Source organism: Triturus cristatus, chromosome 7 (genome assembly GCF_964204655.1).
Source record: "Triturus cristatus chromosome 7, aTriCri1.1, whole genome shotgun sequence".
Taxonomy (NCBI): Eukaryota; Metazoa; Chordata; class Amphibia; order Caudata; family Salamandridae; genus Triturus; species Triturus cristatus.
The window spans coordinates 641,937,697-641,962,557 of record NC_140590.1 but is presented as its reverse complement, the minus strand read 5'-3'; the positions used below and the strand labels follow the sequence as shown (position 1 = coordinate 641,962,557).

The 24,861-nt window shown below is 45.1% G+C and overlaps 1 protein-coding gene across 1 annotated transcript in view; it reads left to right on the top strand.

Moving 5' to 3' along the window:
- CACNG4 (calcium voltage-gated channel auxiliary subunit gamma 4) overlaps window positions 1–24,861 on the top strand; it is a 539,024-nt gene that overhangs the window by 365,341 nt on the left and 148,822 nt on the right. The window lies entirely within an intron of this gene.

Below are 24,861 nucleotides of genomic sequence, written 5' to 3'. Positions count from 1 at the left end.
ACCTGAGCCATCTTCTAGTTTCTTGAAATAGATGTTCTGTGCACTTGTCAGTGAGACTTTCTAAATATACTGAATGTAAAAAAAACAAGCATTTGCAATGGAATAGGTCTCGCATTTACGCGAGTTTAAGCTATTGGCATTGTAAATGACAATGTCTTTTATTTATGTTTTAAAAACGAAAACAAAAATAAAAGGCATTGCCATTTGCAATGTCAATAGCTCAAACGCGCATAAATGCAAGCCCTATTGCATTGCAAATGCTTGTTTTCAAAATGTTCTCAGGTGAGCACAACTCTGGAGCATTCTGAAGGAAGCAAGGCTTGTTTACTTTGATCATTTGCTCAATGCACATAGGGATGGGTGTCCGCAATCCGCACCTCATACATATAAACTTCACCAGCCACCAGTGATGTTTTGCAAGATCTCTGTGGGTGTCAAAACGTCCTTTTGCAGCTCAGAATATATGGACAATATTTGAAGGCTGCAGCAAAGTGTCACCATTTATGGCCACAGATGGGGCAGGTCTGGTGGCTCTGTGAGCTCAGCAAATAAATCAGATAAGTGAAAGGGTACACAATGGTTTTATGTGATTTAAATAAACAACAAAATCAAATATACTAGTTCTGACAACCCTATTTCATCAAACCAGTTGCCATACATTTTACACCTTAAATAGCATTCAACGGGTTGACAAAAGCAACCTGCTCAATGTCCTAGCTTGGCGAAAATTTTGAACAGTTTGTTTTTCTGTAATACCATTTTTCTCTTTTTCACACCCTTTTTTCTGGGGAAGGCGTGGTGATAAGGGAGAAGATTTTTGTTTTTTGTAAATACTGAACTTAGGAAGCGGGCCTGGGTTTGGTATGGTATATATTTTACTTGAAAAGCTTTGGATGTTCATGGCAAGGCCTTCCTCTGACAATTCCCAAAAGGTGACTTGTCAGCTTGGTTTCATCAGGCCGGCATTCTCCATTTCGTGAATCAGCCCAAAATGAGCACATCATAGATTCCAAAACAATGGTTATGGGATCCATGTCACCCACGCCGTTCAATGTGTTATCACTAGGAAAAGTCGGAGCCTTAGGTAGTAGCTTAACTGGTATCTGTTTTTATTTGTGGTCGAATGACGATTCAGTAAAGAAACTTGAATCCAGCTCGCAGACACAATGCTTGGTGTAGGATGTGAGCCCCAGGAGGAAAGCCACGTGTGGGAATGAGACCGCGTCCTCAGATTTAGCAGCAGGATTTCAGTCTAGAAAGCATGCAAGCAGCAAAGGCTGGCCTTTATCTCTAGCTTTTACTATTTTTTAACTAGATTAACGCTACACAAATCACATGCTATCCTACATATGTGCATGAGGCTCTGCACATCCCGCTACATCATCACCCTCCGTGTATCTTGAGGGGAAGCTGGGTGTTATTAGCATGCATTTGATAACTAATCTCCTCGCTACCGGGGGTACATGTGGGATTATCTTTGTATGAATTAAAGGGGATCACGGATAAACCTGTGTATTATAGGCGATAAAGATTACGCTTCCGCCTCTTGGGTGGGTTTAGCTTCAAAGAATACAAATCATTTTGGTAAAATTCCATCAACAGCTTTTCGCTCCCGAAGCTAGTAGAGCGGGATACAGTGCTCACACCTTTACACTTGAATTCACAAATTGAAAAAAGACTATTAAAATTCTCTAAGTAAAACAACAAATTTAATAAATTCAATCGGTCTTGTAGGGAAAATGGATGATGCTATTTAAGACTGTATTTTTCAGATTTAATACGTACACAAAAACATTTTATCACTTGGCTTTGATCCATCACAAAGTAAATTTACATCATTCATGAAATGAGTAAAATGTGTCATGAAAAGCTGAACATTATTAGCACTTTCTGGGTGCATGCAAAAGGGCTGAATGAAAGGGGTAATAGTCTCCAGTAGAGAGATGTTTCCCGAACTATCACTGCAAGGTCGCAAACAAAGAGATCTCACCTAATTCCTTTGAACATCTGTCAAGTTCACTTCTCTTGCTCCAAAGAGTACTTTGGAAAAACAGCCAGGCTATCACAGCCCTTCCCTCTGAAGTAGCAACATTGTGTCCTTTGAGCATAATCTCAGTGCAACAAACTAGCTCTAGGCCTTTCCAGGAAGAGACTGACGCCAGTGAGAAGGAGGAACAGGTTAGAAGAATCATGGTTTTAATCTGTCTTGTTTATTTCGATTCAGTTTGCTTGTCTTTTAAAATAAGTGCTCGTAGCGTTTTCTCGGGGTGACCAGTCCTGCAGATCAGTGCCACCACTCAACGTATAAAGTGCAGGTCGTCTTAGAGAACTGCTGGCGGTCAGGGCCTGGTTTACAGTTTCATGAGAACACACAACCCCCCATTTGTGGAGGAAATGGAAACTCGCAGGAATAATCTATGTGCACAATTTCCTTACCAAGGGACTGTTTAAGTAATGAATTCCTCAAGCGATTTGTCCTTCAGATGTAGGAATTCCTCCAGAAACCACTGGATTTCCTGTTGCAACTCAACCCTAACTCATGCCCTTCATTGAACTACATTGCATGCGGTATCTCAGAGAAGAATTAGTATGAAGTACAAACATTCTGAACAACGCCGCACTCTGAAACGCAGGGCTGCATCATATTTACAAAAATATGGTGCAGCCCTGAGTTTCCCCCTGCGCTGACACTGAATTTAGATGCCTAGTGCCAACGCAGGCATGCTTGCACCATAGTGCAAAGGTGCCTGTGTTAAAGGAAACACTGATTATGTGCAGGAAGGTGTCCATTCTTCGCATTTTGCAACAATTGAAAGGACTTGGGGGCATATTATCAAGGACGGCGTTAAAATTATCGCCGCTTTAGCGCCAGGAAACTGCCGCTAAAAGCGGCGATAATGGGCTTGATAATCTGCCGCAGAGAATTCCAATAGAAGCCCATGTTCTGGTGTGAACATAGGCTTCTATTGGAATTCTCTGCAGCAGATTATCAAGCCCATTATCGCCGCTTATAGCGGCAGTTTCCTGCCGTTAAAGCGGCGATAATTTTAACGCCGTCCTTGATAATATGCCCCTTAGAATCTGTCTACACTACTAGTGGGTGAATGAAAACAGAACCGGAAATCAATACAGCTATTACCCTGGAGAAGAGAGCGCCGAGCGTCAGGGTCTACTTACTAAAATGTGGTACAGTGTGAAAGCTTTCAGGAAGGGCTGGACTGGGAACCAAAACCGGCCCTGGCAAAGTGCTCGGCCGGCCCCCCTGGGGCTCGGGGGTGCCGCCAAGCTCTTTGCCAGGGCCGGTTTTCGTCCGATTTCGTTACAGGACCGATTTTGCGGATTCGCTGCAAAAACGGCCCTGTAATAAAAACGGCCCCCAGGGGCCCAAAACCGGCCCCCACCTGTGCGGCGCACCGGGGGATTGCCCGGTGCCCGCTACGGCCAGTCCGGCCCTGCTTTCAGGCCTTGTAATAAGCAATTCGGTGTACTCTTATCTTGGTTTTTCTATGTTGATCTTGCCCAAACTATTTTCTCGCTATCTCTTTGCCTCTTTATCAGACCTAATGTGATAACTTTAACAAAGGCTCAGCACAGCCAAATGGGCAACAAGAACATATTCCCACCACAGACATCAAAGCACAGGCTTCATTCATGCACAAATATGATTGATTTCACCATATTTGGATGGATTAACCGGGATAGTAATGACCCTCTAGACCACCCATGTGCTGTCTTTCCTATGTCCTTTTCGTTACAGTACTGATGTACTGAAATATCAAACTTTCAACAGATCCAAAGTTGTGGAAAATACATTCCAAATATTTACCACGTCACAAAGTTGTGTTGTTGATGGTTTTATAGATGGTGAATTGGCCGAATGTACTGCCTAACAGGAGGAGTCAGAATGTTTAGCCTGTTGGGGATGCCAAGTTATTGACGCGGTCCTGCCCCTCTGCCCCACTTGATATCCAGGACGTCCTGGTGTTACCTCTTGACCATTGCGTTTTTCCAACATGTAGTGCTCTGACAGCTGAATGTATATGGGTGTCATTGCAACTGTAACTGCATTTGAATAGCACTTCATTCTCCTTGCAGGCACTGGAGGGCAGTGTTGTATGGGTATCAGCCTACACTGTCAAAGAGTGCTTGCCTGAAAGCATATTGTATTTTCAGAGTGGTCTATGTGGGAAACGTTGTGGCTTTCTGCATGTAGTGACCAGGATGGTGCTGTTATTCTGTCTTGGGTGGATTGCATCGCTTAAAGCGTGGTGACAGAAAAAGATTGCAAGGTACCGCGTGAGCACTTAAATTTAGTTGGCTCCTACGATTATTCTGCAGGTCACTTGTGATTTTTTTCCCAACATCTCTCAGGAAATGGTGGTGTCAGGGAACTTGGTCAATGGTCCCACCTCAAGCAGAGTTCCACAGTCCCACATCTAAAGCAGGATTGGTTTACTCAAACCTGGAGATAGCAGCATTGTTGTAGGGACCAGGGAGGGCTACATAAGTCTGTGTCCTATCAGTCCCCTCACAGACTCAATGGTTGCTTTGTTCTGAGCCATGGCAGTGCTGAAGGGAAGGACAGCCAGCAGTGGCAACCTGTTCATTTCCTCTGAACAAAGCAATGAATTGCTGCACTATTTGCTTAACACGAACAAGCTGTCAAAAATACAGAAGGGAAGATTCCACAAGACCATGTAGCAGAAAATCCACAGTATACTAGATAATTTTTATAAAGAACAACAACGTATCCTATGTTATACTGTCCCAAAGGCACGTTGATGTAATATAGACATTACTCCACCCCCTCCCCATCATATGATGTTTTTTATAACCTGACATAGAAAAGAATAATGCACCATTCTTTTCTATGTGCAGCACCATCTGCTAAGGATGTAATATTGCTATTGAAAGTGCTCTGTCTTGCCTGCTTCTTACAGCTAGTTCTGTGTAATAGAAAATGACCAAAATTCAATCGATTAATTTATCTAGACTCTTTCTCTTCTATTTTTCTCAATCTTCTCCTCTATGCACACTTTATCACCTAATATCAACGTAAAAAAAGTACAATACAAAAATATCACAGCAAAAATCTCATGGTCCTAAGTATCATACTTATAGTGCACACTAAAAAAACGTTTTTGGAAAATATCTTGGCCCTTAGTATCAAGATGTTAGTATATACATTTAAATTATCTAACAGGATAATAACTAGTAGCTAACTCCTGCCCACAGAGGCGTTGCCAGTTGTCGCGCGTGCCTAGGCTGCAGGCCAAGGTCCAACTGGTAGGCCCCAGGAGTCGTGTTGAGACAATCAGGCCACGAGGCAGCGCCAGAGCAATGATTACCAGCAACGAGGCCCTGTCTTGCCACGCAAAGAATTCAATTCCAGGATCTGCTAACGCCCCTTCGGGTAGTACACCCCGCTTCTCAGGGTAAAGGGGTAGAATGGGGGTCCCATTCCAGGCTGGTAAATAATTTGAAATTCAGGGGGGCATCTGCCACTACAGACATGAATATATCTTCATTTCAAAAGCCTAACCACAACCTCCAGTTTCCTTGCCTGACCAACTACAGTTATAAGCCTGAGCACTCATGCCACCGACGCAAGAGATCCTAGACCACTTATTGGCGCACCCTTCCAAAACACCAAAATAACTCCTGCATGTGACAAGGTCTTTCACTCCAAACTACCCTGCTCAGACTTGGACTGCTCATATCTCCTCTGATTATCATTGTGGTGACAATTGGTCTGCAGAAGAAGCAGGTCTGTAGCTTGAACTAACTAAAATGGCTCCATTATTTGTCTTGTCGCTGCCCAGCTATTTCACATGGTCAGCCCTGGAATGATTTCCATGTGAAAGGCTGCGGGGATTCTGAATTCCTTTCATTACACAGCTTTATCAAACGAAGAGATTTGGAATGGGTATGACCTTCTCCTCACTTACGGATTCTACCATCAGACGTGACGAGAGAGTTGCAACACCTCACAAACCAGCAGAACCTACTCCAGTGGACACAACAAGTACTACCCCCTCATATGGAAAACTGGACTTGATCCTCCAAGCTATCACGGCGACCAGAACAATATTAAAAAGTAAAGTTGATACAGTAGTGATAGAATTTTGACTACTACAAGATGATCAGCGTAAGAGCAGAATGAGTCAAGAAAAATGAAATCTCCCAGCAGGAACTGAATTTCCACACATTAAACATGCAAATGAAGGACCTCTTAGGCAGAGTCCGCTTTCTGGAGGGCAGGTAAAAGATATGGACAGTCACTCCCCCATACACAATATCCATGTTGTTGGTCTACTAGAGTATTCAAAGGGCACAACCCTACTACCTTAATGAAAGGTTGGCTGTCCAGGAGTGTGGAGTCCATGGGCCTTTCCCTCCTCTTCACGGTGGAGCATGCCACAGGGCTCCTGCTGGCTGTCCTCCACCGGGAGCTCCTCGTAGACCAGTTGATGCCAAAATATTGAACATCCTAGACCGGGATCTGATTCTGAGCATGGCACAACAATTGGATGAATTCACTCATGATGGGGCTTGCATCCTCATATTTCCAGATGGCACGCTAGCAGTACAGCACCGGTGTGCCTCCTTCCTAGGAGTCAAAAGTAAGCTTCGAGATATGGGTCTCAAGTACTCTTTGTTGTTTCTGGCGAAACTAAAGTTTATTACAAACCAAAGCACATACTTTTTCACTGAGACTGGGGAGGCCTAGGATTGAGTGAAAAAATATAAGTCCTCATCAGTGCCTTTAAGCAATATTTCACCTCCACAACTAAGCACTGCACACCCTGGTAAGCACAGACATCGACCTCCATCTCACAGTGCAGTGCCTCGGCACACACACCCAGCGCTGGGTTTAGGGCAGTGCGACCGGTGGGTGCGGTGGCACTGGAAGCTGACTTGGAGGGGGGCACTGACCTGAGGGGACGCTGTGTTTAGCAGTAACTTAGGATTAAAAACACCTGCTGCAGAAGAGTTCCTTATGCGTCCAGCTTTTAGGCAGCAATAAAAATGTTATGATAACTCTTGTGATTAATGTTCCTGCTAGAGAGAGATTGGAGTACTGTCTAGTGGCAGTTTTAACTCGCCATAAAGCAGTGTAGATATTTAGTATGCCTGCTGTAGAGAGCAGATCTGTATTTTATGTGGCTAGTTTAGTGGATTAGTAAACCCAGCCTTAACCAGTGATTTAAAAGAAATGAAATATATTTGAGAGAGGGTCAATAGAGAGATGAGGGGCACTTTTGGCGAGTGGTAGTGAGGGAATCCAAAGAGAAGCACATATGTGGGGAAGGCCAACAAAGATTGTCGCACCGTGTGCTACCAGCGCTAAAGTCACCCCCGCACACACAGCAGTCCAGGCACAGATGGAGAAAATCTCACCACTCTTGATGACATCCCAACTATGGGATCCAACTGCAGCGATCTCGTCCCAGGACTCAGACTCCTCTGCCTGGGACGAGGAATACCACTGCTCCTTGCTGGGGGCTACCTCTATGGTCTCACCAGACGTTACACGGCAAACGCGAGATGATTATATCCAATTACATATTTCCTCCAGTTTAACCACCTTTTCTCTGAGTTACAAAGTGACATCTCTTGCTTCACGTGCATAATTGTACACAGTGAATAACACATAGCATTGGTCATGTCAAGACTGTCAAGATATGAGTCTTCGAGATATACTGTTCACTGAGTAATATTTAGGAATCATACTGTGTCGCTATTGATGCATTGTACCTCGGTTAAAACAAAAATCAATACGTTTTAAAAACAAAAAGTTACTACTTGTAACTTCTCACACTCAGGTGCGATCCCTGCCACCAGGGTGAAAACCTCTCTCAGGTACAGTGCAGGGTAAAGTGTGAAAGTCTGCCTCGGCACAAGCGTCAGTGTGCAGCACTGTCCTGTATGTTACTAATACTAGTGTAGTCCTACTAACATACTACAAAATGCAGTTTGCAAGGAAGCCCCAAAGTGTGCTGCTTGAAAGTCTGTTCTTTTCTTGTATTTAATGTGCTTGGGTTGTGCGCATGTATGGACGAGGTCACCTGCGAGCAGATGTCATTTCATTCCATTCTTACTCTATGGTTGTGGCGCTCCCTCATCCTCTAAAAACAGTGGAACCATAATGATGACAATTTATGATTTTTTCCTTTGAGTGCGTCATTGCCTTTGCATATTTAACGCAGGTGTAGTCTATGCGTACATTTGTCGTTGCAGTATTTTGAGAGGTTTTTATGATGTTGACAATGTATTTTTTAGCTACGTTTTTTAAGACTTTCAATCGAAGCTGAACAACATTTAGCTACTGTGTGTATTTACCTGTCTGAAATTATTTGAGCGTCTGTTTATCTCTCTCTGAAAATGACACGATGAGTGACAGATCTTAGAATGAACAGGGTGATAGTAATTAATAATTGTATACTGCACTGGTACCTGACAAACATCTTTGCATCAAAGCTAGAGTTCTGAATCGAACGCTGCCTTGAACCATGCGTGTAACTCATTTCTATTCCTCGTCTGGTATCCATATTTCATAGCTGCCATAAATGTGATATCCTTGCTTCGTCGGTTGTCAGACTTTGATGGCACTGCCATGCTCTATTTCACATCATTCTCGGAAGCTGCAAGCAATCACCCGCGTATATTATTCTATTTTCATTGAACCCTCACTTCCATCTACTTACCAACGCTGGCTCAACTCAGTTGTGAAAATATGTATCTTTTGTAAGGTAACAAGTTTCGTAATACACCATATTATGGAGGCATAAAGTGTGCTATTTGATGGAATTTCACGATACAGAAGAAATGTGATTTGATATATTACATATATATATCCTCTCAAAGTCTGTTGAAAATGTCGTTAAACAGCATGCCGCGGACTCAGCTTCTTTGCAAAATATATTTATTCAATGGTGGCACAACTCCGAGTTGAGTTGTTGTGCCACCATTGAGTAAATATATTTTGCAAAGAAGCTGAGTCCGCGGCATGCTGTTTAACGGCATTTTCAACAGACTTTGAGAGGATCTGTGGGGACCCGCCATCGTAAGAGGCTCAGGTAAGAGCGAAACTTTGTTGCTGGTATATATATATATATATAGATATATATATATATATATTCACTGAAAAAACCATAGGTTTCACACACGTTATAGTTAGGAATTAGCATTTAAAAAACCTTGCAAATTCACTTAAAAAACCATAGGTTTCACACATGTTATAGTTAGTAGGACATTTCACTCGTGAAAAACCAATGAAATTCCCCCGTTATAGTTAGTGCAGGCAACTATAACTCACGCGACCGCAATCCTCTGCTGATGACGTCAGATATTACATCACTGTATTTAGACACTTATTTACCCATGTCTGCTTCCATTAATTTTTAGCTATACATATATTACAAATATTTTTTTTTCAGAAAAACACATGTCATCAGTGATGTAATAGGTAATATATATATATATATATATATATTATCTACTGGCGGTCGCCAGTAGATAGTTATAGTTACAATCTAGTTTCCATAGGAAATCTCAAAATTCTATTTTGAATAACTTTGGCGCCGGTTGACGAATCCTCGCAAAATTTTCAAAACTAATGGGGCGCTCCGCTCACCTCCTACCCTGAAAGTCTCGGGGTGATTCGTCAAGCGGGGGCCGAGAAAAATGGGGGTCCCAAAACGCGTTTTCCCCATGCATTTTTCCATAGGATCTTTAGTCGCAGCTACAGCCCGAACGGCTGAACAGAATTACGTGAAACTTGGCAGAGAGGTAGCCATAAGGTCAAGGAAGTGCCTTTTGCTGGTGTAAATCTGTTCAGTATTTCCTGAGAAAATATCATTTAAAAGCATATCAATATCTATACGCGCGCACCGTGCGCACACTGTGCGCGCACCCTGCCATGCGCGAGCGCAATTCTGATTGGTTGTTAGATGTCGGTAAACATTCGAATCGGTCGAAACCAGGAAGTGTCGGCCACCATTTTGTCTCTCGCAGTCTGAGGGGGTGAAAAAAAAAGGTGGAGAACGTGAAAAGGGGGCAGAGTGGACAGTTCCTGACCCCCTAGCCTTGGTCAGGGGGTCACAGAAGGACCCCAAAGGGAGAAAAAAACATATATATATATTTTTTTTAAATCGCGAGGTGCGCGCACCGCGCGTGCACGGCACGCACTGCGAACAGTGGGCGCACGGAGTGCGAAGTGGACCGTGCGCGCATGGTGCGCGCACCTCGCGATTTTTACAAAAAAAAAAAATCACGGTGCGCGCACGGTGAAAAACCTGAATTTTTTTTTTTTATAAATAAATAACTTAGCATTTAAAAAAACGTATACATTCACTGAAAAAACCATAGGTTTCACACACGTTATAGTTACGAATTAGCATTTAAAAAACCTTGCAACTTCACTTAAAAAACCATAGGTTTCACACATGTTATAGTTAGCTGGACATTTCACTCGTAAAAAACCAATGAAATTCCCCCGTTATAGTTAGTGCAGGCAACTATAACTCACGCGACCGCAATCCTCTGCTGATGACGTCAGATATTACGTCACTGATGACATATGTGTCTTTATGAAAAATAAATATTTGTAATATATGTATAGCTAAAGATTAATGGAAGAAGACATGGGTAAATAAGTGTCTAAATACAGTGATGTAATATCTGACGTCATCAGCAGAGGATTGCGGTCGCGTGAGTTATAGTTGCCTGCACTAACTATCACGGGGGAATTTCATTGGTTTTTTACGAGTGAAATGTCCAGCTAACTATAACATGTGTGAAACCTATGGTTTTTTAACTGAATTTGCAAGGTTTTTTAAATGCTAATTCCTAACTATAACGTGTGTGAAACCTATGGTTTTTTCAGTGAATATATATATAGATACGTATTCGCCACTGCAATCCTCAGCTTAAAGACGATGCAGACCCAGAATCAGTGCAAAGGTGAAGTCTTTATTTGTGGACCCGTTTGTCCGCCATGACGCGTTTCAGCCTGCAAGAGGCCTTGATCCCAATATATATTCACTGAAAAAACCATAGGTTTCAGGCACGTTATAGTTAGGAATTAGCATTTAAAAAACCTTAGAAATTCACTGAAAAAACCATAGGTTTCAGGGGCGTTATATTTAGCTAGACTTTGCACTCGTACAAAACCATTGAAATTCCCCCGCACTACCTGCAAAAATTGCTGACAACATAATGAATACTCAACTTAGTAGATTTCTGGAAGAAGGTCATGTGCTGGATCCTACACAGTATGGTTTCCGGGGGGGACATAGCACCGAATCGGCGCTCCTCAAATCTAGTAAATTAGATCTATATTGGACCAAGGAGGAAAAGCGTCAATGATCATGTTGGACCTCTCCGCGGCCTTTGATACGGTCCATCATGGGCTATTGATGGACCGGCTGCAAGAGATTGGATTTAACGGGACAGGTTGGAAAATTATTAAGTCTTTCTTAGCTGATAGAGTACAAACTGTTACTCTCGTAGACTTTTCTGCCAAATCATTCTCCCTCCCTTGTGGCGTCCCTCCGGGATCATCCATTAGCCCAACACTTTTTCATATTTACGTAAAACAACTGGCACCTTTGGTAGAATCCTTTGATTTCTACCTCACCTCCTATGCGGACGATACCCAGATTGTGGTCTCTCTACTTCCTGGGGGACTTCAGAGTACAGCATCCGGGTTCCAGGACTGTATGACTGCGGTGGGCAGCTGGATGGCTCAAAATTGCCTCAAACTAAATTCCAACAAAACGGAGGTGGTTCTTTTTGGAAATGATCTAAACTTCTGGACCCCAGCATGTTGGCCAGACTCACTGGGACCCCTCTCAACTCCTAGTGGGAAAGTAAAAAATTTAGGAATCATTATCGATAATAAGCTAATCTTTAAAGATCAAGTCAATGCGGTAGTCTCAACTACATCGTATACATTGAGGTCATGTAAAAAGATCCTGCCGCTACCACCTTAAGAAAGCCAAAGAATAGTTGTTTCAGCCAAGGCGTTATCGAGATTGGAGTATTGTAATAGCCTTTACCTAAACATCCAGGAGGGGCTATTAAAAAAACTCCAACTACTGCAAAATGCAGCTGCCAGACCGATTTCTGGGATTCCAAAATACGCCACAATCTCGGCTAAGATTAAAAGGCTACATTGGTTACCAGTAAAAAAACGAATTCTGTTTAAGGCCATGTGCGTTATGCATAGGTCCCTTCATGGAAGTGGACCCACTCATTTGATAAGGCACATTCAATGGTATACACCCAGAAGAATGTTGCGGTAATCAGAGGCAAAACTAGTTTCTGTCCCAATCGCAAATAAAGCTAATTGGGGAGGACGTAGCTTCTTAGTAGGCATGGAACACTCTCCCACTACACCTTAGAAGCACTACTAAACACCTGGATTTTAGGAAGGCCCTGAAAACATGGCTATTTACGCTCTAAATACCTGTTATACCCACCCAGCTCAGACCAAGGATGGACTTCATATAATAGCACCAGGATACCTTCGGGTAACAGTCGCGCTCTACAAATATCAATAACATAACATAACATAACATAACGCCCCTGAAACCTATGGTTTTTTCAGTGAATTTCTAAGGTTTTTTAAATGCTAATTCCTAACTATAACGTGCCTGAAACCTATGTTTTTTTCAGTGAATTTCAAAGATTTTTTAAATGCTAATTTCTAACTATGCCTACAGAGATAGGACATGTGAAGAAAGAAGAAAAAACGCACAGAAAGAAAAAAAAGAAATGCAGAAAGAAGCAATAGAAGTCCTCAAAGACGAAGAAATGTGTAGGAAAAAGGATAACATGCAGAAAGAACAAACAGAAGAGCAGAAAGAAGCCTTGTTGCAAAATCATCCTGTACCCTCAACTTTTTCGGACGGATACTGGTGGTAACTGAGTCTGACTAACCAGTCCTAGAGCCAGTGCTATGTTAAAAGACACTTACAATACAGTGAAAACACCTACATACACTAGGGAACATTATGCGTTGGGGTCCCCCTGTGATTAGCATGACCTCCTCTGGAAGCCCCTAGTATATAATAGCAGGGAGATTAAAACTACCTCTTAAAACAGGCCACAGGGCGTTTTTGCACACGTTAACTCAGGCCCCGTCCCCTCCCTTCCCCACTGTGTAAACACGCCCTGTGGCCGTTTTAAATTGGGAGATTAAGTCCCCTTGAATCCTGAGGGTCCCTAGGGTCCAACTAGCTCACTAGGTACCTCCAGTAAGCGCCACAGAGCTGCGTTGCAGAGAGATATAAAAAGGGGCATGGCCTAGACCACCTCTCTGCAACGTAGCGCAGGGGCGCTTACTGGAAGCACCTGGTGGGCTAGTTGGCCCCCAGGCTCCCTCAGTATTGAAGGTGAATTATTTCCCCAACTTAAAATGCGCCACAGGGCGTCTTTGCACACGTCACCTCAGGACCCGTCCCCTCCCTTCACCACTGTGTAAACACGCCCTGTGGCCGTTTTTAGTTGGGAGATTAAGTTCATTTGAATCCTGAGGGTCCCTAGGGTCCAACTAGCATACTAGGTACCTCCAGTAAGCGCCACAGAGCTGAGTTGCATAGAGGTGTAAAAAGTGGCAGGGCCTGGACCACCTCTCTGCAACGCAGCGCAGTGGCGCTTACTGGAAGCACCTGGTGGGCTAGTTAGCCCCCAGGGGCCCTCAGGATTGAAGGGGAATTATTTCCCCAACTTAAAACGCACCATAGGACGTGTTTGCACAGGTCACTTTAGGCCCCGTCCCCTCCCTTCCCCACTGTGTACACACGCCCTGTGCCCGTTTTAAGTTGGGAGATTACGTCTCCTGGAATCCTGAGGGTCCTTATGGGCAAAATAGCCAACCAGGTACGTTCAGTAAGCGCCATTGCAGAGAGGTGTAAAAAGGGGCACGGCCTGCACCACCTCTCTGCAACGCAGCGTAGTGGCGCTTACTGGAAGCACTTGGTGGATTAGTTGGCCCCCAGGGTCCCTCAGGATTGAAAGGGAATTATTTCCCCAACTTAAAACGCACCACAGGGCGTGTTTGCGCACGACACCTCAGGCCCCGTCCCCTCCCGACACCACTTTGTAAACGTGCCCTGTGGCCGTTCAAAGTTGAGAGATTAAGTCCCCTTGAATCCTAAGGGTCCCTAGGGTCAAACTAGCCCACTAGGTACCTCCAGTAAGCACCACAGAGCTGCAGACAGAGGCCACGCCCCTTTTTACACCTCTCTGCAACGCAGCTCCCTGGCGCATACTGGAGATACCTGTTGGGCTAGTTGGCCCTCAGGGACCCTCAGTATTGAAGGGGAATTAATTCCCCAACTTACAACTCGCCAGGGGGCGCATTTGCAGAGTGCTGCAAGGAGGGGGCGTGGCCTCCGGCGCGATGCCGGACTTTTTTTTTTTTTAAGTAGGGGGGCTGTGTGGCCCCCCTTCTTTGGATAATTTATTGGCCCTGGGGACCCCATCCCCCAAGGCATGCCCCCTAATTTTTGTTTAGAAAAAAATAATTTGGAAGGGGGCCGTGTGCCCCCTTCCTGAGGCCTTAATCGGCCACTGGGACCCCAACTCCCGGGGCATGGGCTTTTTTTTTTTTAATTCTTTAGGAGGGGGGCTGCGTTGCCCCCCTCCTCAGGCCACTTATTACCTGGGGCCGGCCTTTTTTTATTATAATTTTTTTAATATATTTATAGAAACACCTAGGACATGATGGACAAACAGTACGTACCTATCACCATGACAATTTGCGTGATATTCATTAAAAGGCAACTATGCATACAATGAATCCACGTGGAATGTATTTACACCGCTAGCCCATGTGCACTGTAACACCACCCCGTGAATATGTCATGCCACACTTGCCTTCACACGGGTTATATTGCCCCATCTAACGTGCCTTCCTCGATGCCTATGTTATAACGCACAGCGCTATGCCATACATATTACAATCTGGGATCCACATCTTTGTCACAGTACTTATGCAACGTTACACTCCCCAGCACATATATTATATTACAACTTTAGAGACCAGTTAGGTTACACAACACTGCCCTGTGCATATTACACTCCAAGGTGCATATCGCATAGCACGCACTAGTGCCTGTGCTATCTCATGCTCTCCAATAAATCTGTCATTGCGCACAATGTATTGCATATTATATTTCACGCCCCGGTTTATCTTATATCACAAATTTTGGTGCATAGTTTATACCATACACTATATCTAGTTTTCATTTTCAATCGTGCTCTCAGGACTATATTCTATATAACACTGCGTTCACCTACCCTTTTCACGGGCATTACATTTTGCGATGGGGGGTGGAGGGTCAGGGATTGTTTCTGCCAAGTGAGCCCGGAGTCAAAGTCACAAACGTCCTCTTCTTCCTGAATAAATTTGAGATTATGCTGCATACTTGTTCATATTTTAACTAGTTCGCACAGACACACATTTTAAAAACAATAAAGTTCCTAATACCCGCCTTCTCTGAACAGTTAGCTTGCTGCCCCATCCACCTCCTCCCTGTGAGAAGTTGGCCTGATGTATGATGTCACTAGTTCTAGTGTACACCTCATATCAGTCCAAACAACCCTTATGGTGATTGGTTGTAAAGTCAACCTTATAGACCAGCTATCCTAGTGGTAGCATGGACAAGAGCAGTCTTAGGCTAAACTCTGAATGGCATGTGAAGCCAGCTGTGATACCATATATAATCCCTTGAATACCAAATGAAAGGACACCACAACAGATATATATATAAAATAAAGTGTATTTATTCTAGTCAAACCCTCAGCACTCTTTATGAGATTAGAGGTAAGTACAACACAGTCTTATTTATGCATACATTAAGTCACACAGGTAAGTAATAGTTAGGCCCTAGGGGCCACGCAAACCATATACTAAGTAAGTGGTATAAGGACCACTGTCACGGAAATAGGATAGGCCTAGGCCTAGGGAATCGCTGGGGCTACACTGTATTAGCAATAGTTAGGAAGTGGGAGGCCCACGGGATTCAGGTGCAGAGTGGAAACACTCACGCGTAACGCGTAAAAGTCGATAGAAATAGTAGATGTTAGCAATTAACAGTTTAAGGACACTTCTGAAGCAGCTAGAGAGTCGAGACGCGGAAACTAGACCCTAGGATAGTCACTACCCTTGTGAGCACCGAAGTACCCAAGTTACCTAGCCCACGGGCTGCGGGTGCATAGGTGTGAACTTGCGTCGGGTTTCGTCGTGGACTTCTATGGATGCCTGAAGGAAAGTTGCTGACAGGCAGTCAGTGAAGAGTGTCCGGTGGATCTCAAGGCTGGGATCAAGAAGAGAGGAGACCTGCAAGCAGAAGGGACAGAGTCAAGGTCACTAGCCAGTGACCACGTGGAACCAGGAAGGAACCAGGCGATGTCGTGAAGATTGCAGGTGAAGGTGAAGCTTGTCGCTGCAGCCACGAGGACCAGGGAATGTCGAGGATGACCAGGGCCAGGAGGCGAGCTGTCCCATGAAGGCTCTTGCTGTCGGCGGCTTCGAAGTTGGATTAGGACTCACCAAGCCTTGGCAAGCGGAACCCACGAAGAACGGAGGACTTGCTTCTGGTGCAGACCAGGAAGGTCTGGGGTACTTCTCTTTTGCAAGGAAGCGGGAGCCAGTCTGGAGGAGCCAAACCAGCAGTGAAGATTTCTGGATGCGTCGTCACAAAGGCCACTAGCCAACGGGCAAGCAACCGGACAGGCGCGGCAAGCAGGAAAATGCAGAAGGGCCCCACGCAGGACTCGTGGAGTGTGGGGGGCTGATCTTCGGTGCAGATGGTGCTTGGGGTTGGGGCTTCTCAATCCCCGGTGCACAACTTCGAGGGTACCTCAGAAGCTGCGCTGGAAGATACTCGCCACTTTTCCCAGGTAGCCGGTCCCACGTCTCTCGTCGCCTCCACGGATCTCAGCTCGGCTCTGGATGTGGATCAGGGTCGGAGAAGTATGGAAGTCAAGGCTCTGGTCAGGCTCTGCAGTCGGTCCCTCGTAGAACTTCAGCAAAGCAAAGGGTAGTCTCTTGATGGTGCCTGTTTGCACAGGGTAGCCACTCCTTGGCCACAAGGGAGATTCTTCAGTCTTCTTCTTTCATCGAATGTCGAAGGTCCAGAGTTTCTGTTCAAGTTGCAGGTTCAGGATAATCTAATCTCCTGGGGCCCAGCTACCACTCTTATCCAAATCTGGGGGGCTGGGTTACCTGCTAGGTCACGCCTTATGGGTGGGACCTGGGAGGGGGGTGGTTACACCCCCTTCCCTTTGTCCAGTTTTGCGCCAGGACTGGGGCTGGAGAGCCCCAGCACCGGTTTGAACTGGACTATGCACGGGACACCTTGTGTGCCCCAGGCATGTCTCATTCTTTTCATCCCTCCCTGCCCCAATACACTAAGGCCTGTCTGGGGTGGTGCTCGCACCTCCCAAGGCAGGAAACCTATTGTCCAAGCCTCCCTTGCCGGGATCACTCCCAGCAGCAGGAGGTCAGACTCGTGTCTGTGGCAGCAGCATCCATTTTGTGATGCTGGGGCTCTGGTTAACTTTAACCGGGTAAGTAGGTTACAACATGTCTTCTCCCTCTAGAAGGCAGGGATAATATCCTCATCCCCAGAAATGGGATGGGGGTATTATTCCAAAGTGTTAGACACCTTACACGACATGTTTTGATAAAGCCAAACCATAGTTACCATAACCGTTTAAGATTATAAGGCACTTTAAGAGTATATGGTAGGCTATATCATAGAACAGCTATAAGGACATGGTTCCGAAAGCTGCAGACAGGATCAGCTCATGCTAGAGCACCATCTCACATGTTACCAAGCACTCTGCCTCCAGGATTGTCAAGGCCTGCCATAGGAGTGGCTGATAGGTACACATGTGTCTATATGTGAGTTAGGTATAGGAATACTACACCTAAGCAAGGGGTGATTACACGACCTTGCCCCAGCTGAGTGATCAGCCAGTTGTGTCATAATGGAAGGCCGGGCCAGGGGTGGCATAATACATGCTGCAGCCCCTGGTAGGCCTAGGGTACACCTATGCCCTGGGTACCTAAGGTACACTGTACAGGGGCCAATAAGGTGATCCTATCCAAATGGGTTATGCACCTAAAGTACATAGTATCAATTTAGAGAGAGAACAGCAGGGCTGTGGGTCTGATTAGCAGGCCCACAGCCACCTCTAAGTCGAAAACCAGTAAAGCAAAAGCAAAAAGTGGGGGTGAACATAGAAAGCAGACCCTACTCTCCTACACACCCTATCCTCTGTTGTCTGAATCCATGGACTAGCCTCCTCCCTCCTTCCATGCATGGTCTGATGTGCTGCCACTGCCCTCCATTTAGCATGATGTACCAGTCCACTCCTCCTGCCCTCCATTGCCCAATTCTATGCCCCATCATTGACCTCCTGCTTAGCCTCTGTGCTTAACTTTCTGCCCCATTCTCCTTCCCCCTGCCCTTCGATGTTTTGTGCATGCCCCTGCTCCATCCTTTTTGCCCACCATGTTCCATGGACCTGCCACTCCTATCTACTCTGAGTGTTCTGTTGAGCTGCCACTCCCGTCCCACCTGCCTAGCATTGTCAGATGACTGTACCCTGTCCCTGCCACCTCCACCCTGCCTGTCCACATTCCATTCCCCTATTCCCTTCCTCCTGTCCTCCATGGTCCATTTTACTGCCACACCCTTCTGCCCTCCCTGGTCTGTTGTGCTGCAACTGCTCCTCCTGCCTGCCCCGTGTCGTCTGTTGTGAGGCCCCTTCCCCTGAGCTCTCTTGTCTGTTCCCAGGTCCTGACCCTCCCTTTTATCCTCCATGGTCCTTTGTGCATGCCCCTGCACCCACCTTCTTGCCCATCATAGCCATTGTGCTGCCACTAACCCTCCCGCTTGCCATGCATGGTCTTCTGTGCTGCCACGGCCCCTCCCACCTTCCCTGTGTGGTCAGCTAGCTGCCCCTGACCCCCTCCCACCTTCCCTCCATGGTCTGTATGTATGCCATAATAGTCTCACTGTTGCTCTCCATGGTGTGTCTTGCTTCTAGTGCCCATCCTGCCTGACCTCCATGGTCATCTTGATGATCCTGCCCTGCCCCCTTGCCCCCAGCCCTCTGTTTCCATGTGCAAACCCCTATTCCCTCCCTCCTGACTTGTCTGTTCCATTGTAATGCCCCTGATCCGTCCCACCTGCCCTTTATGGTCTGTTATGCTGCAGCTTTCTCTCCTATCTGTCCATTATGGTCAGCTAGCTACCATTGCCTCTTTCCCCTCTGTTCTCTGTTATCCATGTGCATGGTCCTGTCCCCTCCCTATTGCTTTCTATGGATTGTTCTGCTGCACTCCCGTCCCCCATGCCCTGTGTGGTGTATTGTGCTGCTGCAAACCCTGATGACTGCCCTGTAGGGTCAGTTTGGTGCACCTCTCCATGTCTCTCCTGTCCTCTGTTATCCGAGTCCATGTCCCTACCCCAATTCCTCCTTCCTTCCATGATCCAATGTACCATACTTGCGAACATTTTGAACTTGGTACAAGGGAGATTTTGAAAAAAAACTGGGGTATTGATTTTCCCCTTTGAGTTACATTGAAAAAGAGGAGATTGTAGACAGGAGACAGATCAAATAAAGCCCATTTGAGCTTAAAAACATTGGACGTTTCCGGGCTGAATCGGATCTGTTGGCATGTATGGTTGTACTACCACTGCCTCTTCCTTCTGCCCACAATGGTCTATTATATTGCCACAGCCTCTCTTGCCAGTCCTGTATTGTTGGTTTGTTGCCCCTGCCCCCCTTTCCACTGCCCTCCATAGTCTGTTGTGCTGCCACTGCCCTTCCTGCCGGCCCAGTGTGGTCAAATTGTTGCCACTGCACCCTCCTACCTGCCTTCAATTTTCAGAGTCCGTGCCTCTGGCCTCTGCCTCTCAACAGTATCCTAATGAACAACTAGATTGCTAACATTCTATATTTATTACAAAAGTGTGGAACGCCTGACGTCATCTTGATGTAATCAAAACTGTAATACCTAGAGCATTTCCTTTAGAAATTACATATATGAGAGGGCCTTATTTGCATCAAAATTATGGTTAGTGCTCTAAAAAACTAAAATGAGGACATATTTTCTGAGTTTTCAAATAGCGACAAAGCACTTTAAAATTATTTGTTATCTTTATGTTTTTTTATCCAGTTGACCACTTGATTAAATGTTGCACTTAGGGGAGAGGATGTGGTGTTACTTCCAGAGCTGCAGACTTTGCAACTGGGGAACCAGGTTGGAGTTTCTGCTTCAGCTCGACATTCTGTGATTCTGGTCAAATCACTTAATCTCCCCATGTCTACAACCAAAATAAATTTGTTCTTGTGTGATGTAACCAATGCTCATGTAAAGCACTCCAATACCTGACAAGTCTGCACTAAATAAAACTGCAAAAACACAAAAAATAAAAAGTGTTTTGCACACTTCTGTCATTGGGCTACATGTGGGCTACATCTGGGTGATATTTGTGCTGCATTTGGGCTCTTTTGTCTCTGGTGGCCATCTTGGGAGATTTATTTGTTATGACATTTCCTAATTTCCTCATTTGCTGCAGTCTCCTCAGTAGGAAATGCTTTCAGTTTTTTACTTTGATTCCATCAAGAAGGTATTCAGATATGTCACACATTTGCCATAAATTCAGAATGTTAGCACTCTAGTTGCTCATTAGATCACTGTAGTAAAGCTACTGCTCACCACGGAAGTCTGCTGCTGGTATTAAAAGTGCATGTTTCAGTCTGCATGTCAGAATTCTTTAATGAAATAGAAGAGGATTTGAGGTCACTCAAAATGTGCCCTAATTTTTCCTTCTTCAGCACTAATCATAATTTCTATGGCAAAATGAACCCCCTCATTTTGTTCCTTTGCAAATCAAATGTGTTAAGTGTTACCACTTTATTCCAATCAAGATGGTAATGGTAATGGTAATGGTAAAAAGTATTTCTAAAGCGCTAGCATTCATCCCGAAGGATATCATGGCGCTAAGATTGAACAATATACAGCGAGTTTATAGGGGTCAATACTAGTTTAATGAGTATGGGGGAACAACATGGTTTTAAGTTTCTTTCTGAAGATGAGGTAATCGTCGGTCAGTCTTAAGTCAATTGGTAGTTTGTTCCACATGTTTGCAGCCAGATGTGAGAAGGCACGGCCTCCCGCCCTAACCTTCTTTATACGGGTGGCTGCTGCTCTTGCGGTGAATTGAGATCTAAGATTTCTGTTTGGTGCATAAAAATTGACTCTATTTTTCAGGATGGTCGGGCCGGTATCGTGTAATACTCTATGAGTGATGCACAGAATTTTGAAAGAGACCCTTTCTCTCATAGGCAGCCAGTGCAGAGTTTTTAGGCAGCTAGTAGCGGAGTCGTATTTCTTTTTGTTGCATACGGCTTTTGCTGCCGCGTTCTGAACAATCTGAAGCTTTGAGAATAGATAGTCTGCCATGCCAACGAACAGGGAATTCCCATAATCAAGTCTACTGATTAATAGTGACTGGACTAGGATCTTTCTGCATTCCAGGGGAATCCAGGGAAATACTCTTCGTAGCATTTTCAGAATCTCGAAGCCTTTACCACAGGTGATTGTTACATGGTCTTTCATTGACAATACATTGTCGATATGGACTCCCAGATTCTTTGCCATCAGAGTTGGTTTGGGGGGTGTGCCAAGGCTGTTGGGCCACCAGGTGTCATCCCAGAGCTGTTGGGAACCACCGATCAGTAGAATCTCCGATTTATCGGCATTTAGTTTCAGGCAATGATTGTGCATCCAACTAGATAGTTCGGAAAGGCAATTGAGCAGTCTGTTTTTAGAGCCATCATCGCCATCTAGTGCAATCATTAGTTGCGTATCATCTGCATATGAACAGATGTTAACACCCCACTTCTTCCCAAGGGTGGCTAACGATGAAGCATAAACATTGAATAACGTTGGGCTTAATGATGCCCCCTGCGGTACCCCAAACTTGATCTTTCGAGGGGTAGAAGTATAGCTGCCTAATCGGACAGATCGCGATCTGTCGAATAGAAAAGAATTTAGCCAAGTCAGGGCTTTTCCCTGTATTCCTTTTGCAGCTAACATTCTTAATAGGAGGTTGTGGGATACGGTATCAAAAGCCGCTGATAAGTCTAACAATATCAGGGCCACCGTTTTACCCGCATCAACCTGGATTCTGATGTCATCCAGTACTGCCAAAAGGGTTGTCTCAGTGCTGTTATTGGACCTAAATCCTGTCTGCGAGGCATCAAGCAGATTATTAGTTTCCAAAAAGTTTGACAATTGCCTGTTCACCAGTTTCTCCAACACTTTTGAAAGGTATGGCAGTAGCGAGATGGGTCGGTAGTTAGCTGGATTGTTTATGTCCGCACCTGCTTTTTTTAATAAGGGAGTCACTACCGCTGTTTTCCAAATAGTAGGAAATACCGCCTGGTCTAGAGACTGGTTTAGAACTTGCGTAACTATTGGACCAATTAAAGGAATTAATTGTAGGAATATGTGGTATGGACACGGGTCCAATGGAGAGCCCGATTTAATTTCTGACATGACTTTGGCTACGTCTTCCTCTGAAAAAGGGCCAAAGGCAGAGCAGCTGGCCAAGAAGCAAGGCTCAGCATCCGTATGATGCTCTGTCGAATCCAAGTCATGACTTGAGAAGGATGAATAGATTTTATCGATTTTATCAAAGAAAAAATTGCTGATTTTATTACATCCTTACTGTGAAGGTACCAGGTTTGTTGTGAGACTAGGGGGATTGCAGAGCTCTCTAACAATTTTAAAAAGTTGTTTAGAGGAATGTTTGTGTTCAAGTATTTGCTGAGAGAAAAAGTCTTTTTTTGCTTTCCGTATGGCTGCGTTATAGGCTTTCAATTCCTTCTTATAGATGGATCTGTCCTTCGTGGTTTTACTTAACCTCCATTTATGTTCCAACATAGTGCATTTTCTTTTGAAAGTTTTAAGATCTGGGCCATACCATTTTTCCGACACTGTACGTCTGGGTTTAGTTTTAGTAACGTTCGTTGAACAGTGTTCAAGTGCGTCTCCTATACTTTTATGCAGACCGTTGATTTCTTCTTCTATTGCGATGCCCGGATTAGTGTGAAAATGGAAGTGCTGTTGGAATTTCTCCAATGAGAATTGTTTCCAATTTCTAGTTGTAACTGGTGTCTGTATCATTGGTCTCATATTTTTTATAGGTAGGCTGATGTTAAAATCTATCCTGAAATGATCAGTCCAGGTGAGAGGCACAATGTTGTTAATAATTGTGGTGTCAATGTTTGTAAATATCAGGTCCAATCTATGTCCTGCTCTATGTGTAACCTGGTTGACTATTTGTTTTAGTTGCAGGATTCCCATATTATCTGCAAGATGCTTAGTGAGTGAATTGGTATGTGACTCGAAGTGTACATTGAAGTCTCCTAATACTAGGAGATTTTTATGTTTTAGGCAAGCAGGGAGTATCTGAGAGAGAAGCTGCGTGCTAAATTCTACTGTACTTCCTGGAGGGTTATAGATGATAGCTCCTCCCATCAGTGGATAAGTTCCTAAAGAGACTGAATAAATCATTACTTCATGATTGCTATCCTGTGTGGGCACTTCTTGGGTGCAAGTGAACTTTTCTTTGAATAGCATGGCTACACCTCCACCCTTCTTTTTGGGTCTGTTGAGGTTTAGGATTTTGTAGCCTATGGGGAGCGCCATTGCGATGTCGGGAGTGCTGTGGGTATCAAGCCAAGTCTCCGTGAGGAACACTAAGTCCGGTTGCATTTGAAATAAAGTGTCCCAAAGTTCAATAGAGTGTTTGGGAAGAGATCGTGTATTCAGGTAAATACAGGATATGTCAAGGTTGGAAGGATTTCTTGGAGTCGGGTTGTCTTTAGGTTTGTTATCCCATCTGCATATCCGGCAGCTGAGTGGGCCCATGATGTTAAAGGGCTCCACTTTAGCACATTGAGGATGGCCCTGTCGGATTTTAGTGTTGAGTGACATTAGCTTGTCTTTTGTATACATTAGTCGCGGTATGCCTGAACTGTCACTGGGTTGCGGGGCCGAGCTAATAGCCCCTAGACCCGTACCGGCATGGACGGGCGCAGACGGGCTTGTCTTTGGCGCGTCTTCGACGTGCCGTCGACGCGCCCGCTGCGCTCGTCCGCTGCGCTTCCTGTGAGTGTGGTTCATTTATAACCGTAGAGGTGGGAGTGGCCGAGCACTGTGCCGCTCGCCTCCTCCTCACCAAAGATGGTGGCCCTCGCTCGAGTCCCCGACAGCTCCCGGTTGGCTGAGATGGGGCAGGGAGGCTCGCAGCGCGGGAACAGGAGAAGCAGCGTTCAAGCCCAAATAAGGTGAGCGTGCCCCCAAATTACAGCGTTACGCTACAAAGCAGTACGATACCATCCAATGGCACTTTTAAAATTAATCTTTAAAAGCAATTTAAAATTATTAAAACTCGTCTCCTCACTCACTCAACAGTCCCGGCTTCCGCCTCAGGACCTCTACAAACGCATGCACACTGACAATCAGTGCACGCGCAGGAAGTCGGTGATTTTAAGGAATAGTGGTGGGAGGGGCCGAGCACTGTGCCGCTCGCCTCCTCCTCACCAAAGATGGTGGCCCTCGCTCGAGTCCCCGACAGCTCCCGGTTGGCTGAGATGGGGCAGGGAGGCTCGCAGCGCGGGAACAGGAGAAGCAGCGTTCAAGCCCAAATAAGGCGAGCGTGCCCCCAAATTACAGCGTTACGCTACAAAGCAGTACGATACCATCCAATGGCACTTTTAAAATTAATCTTTAAAAGCAATTTAAAATTATTAAAACTC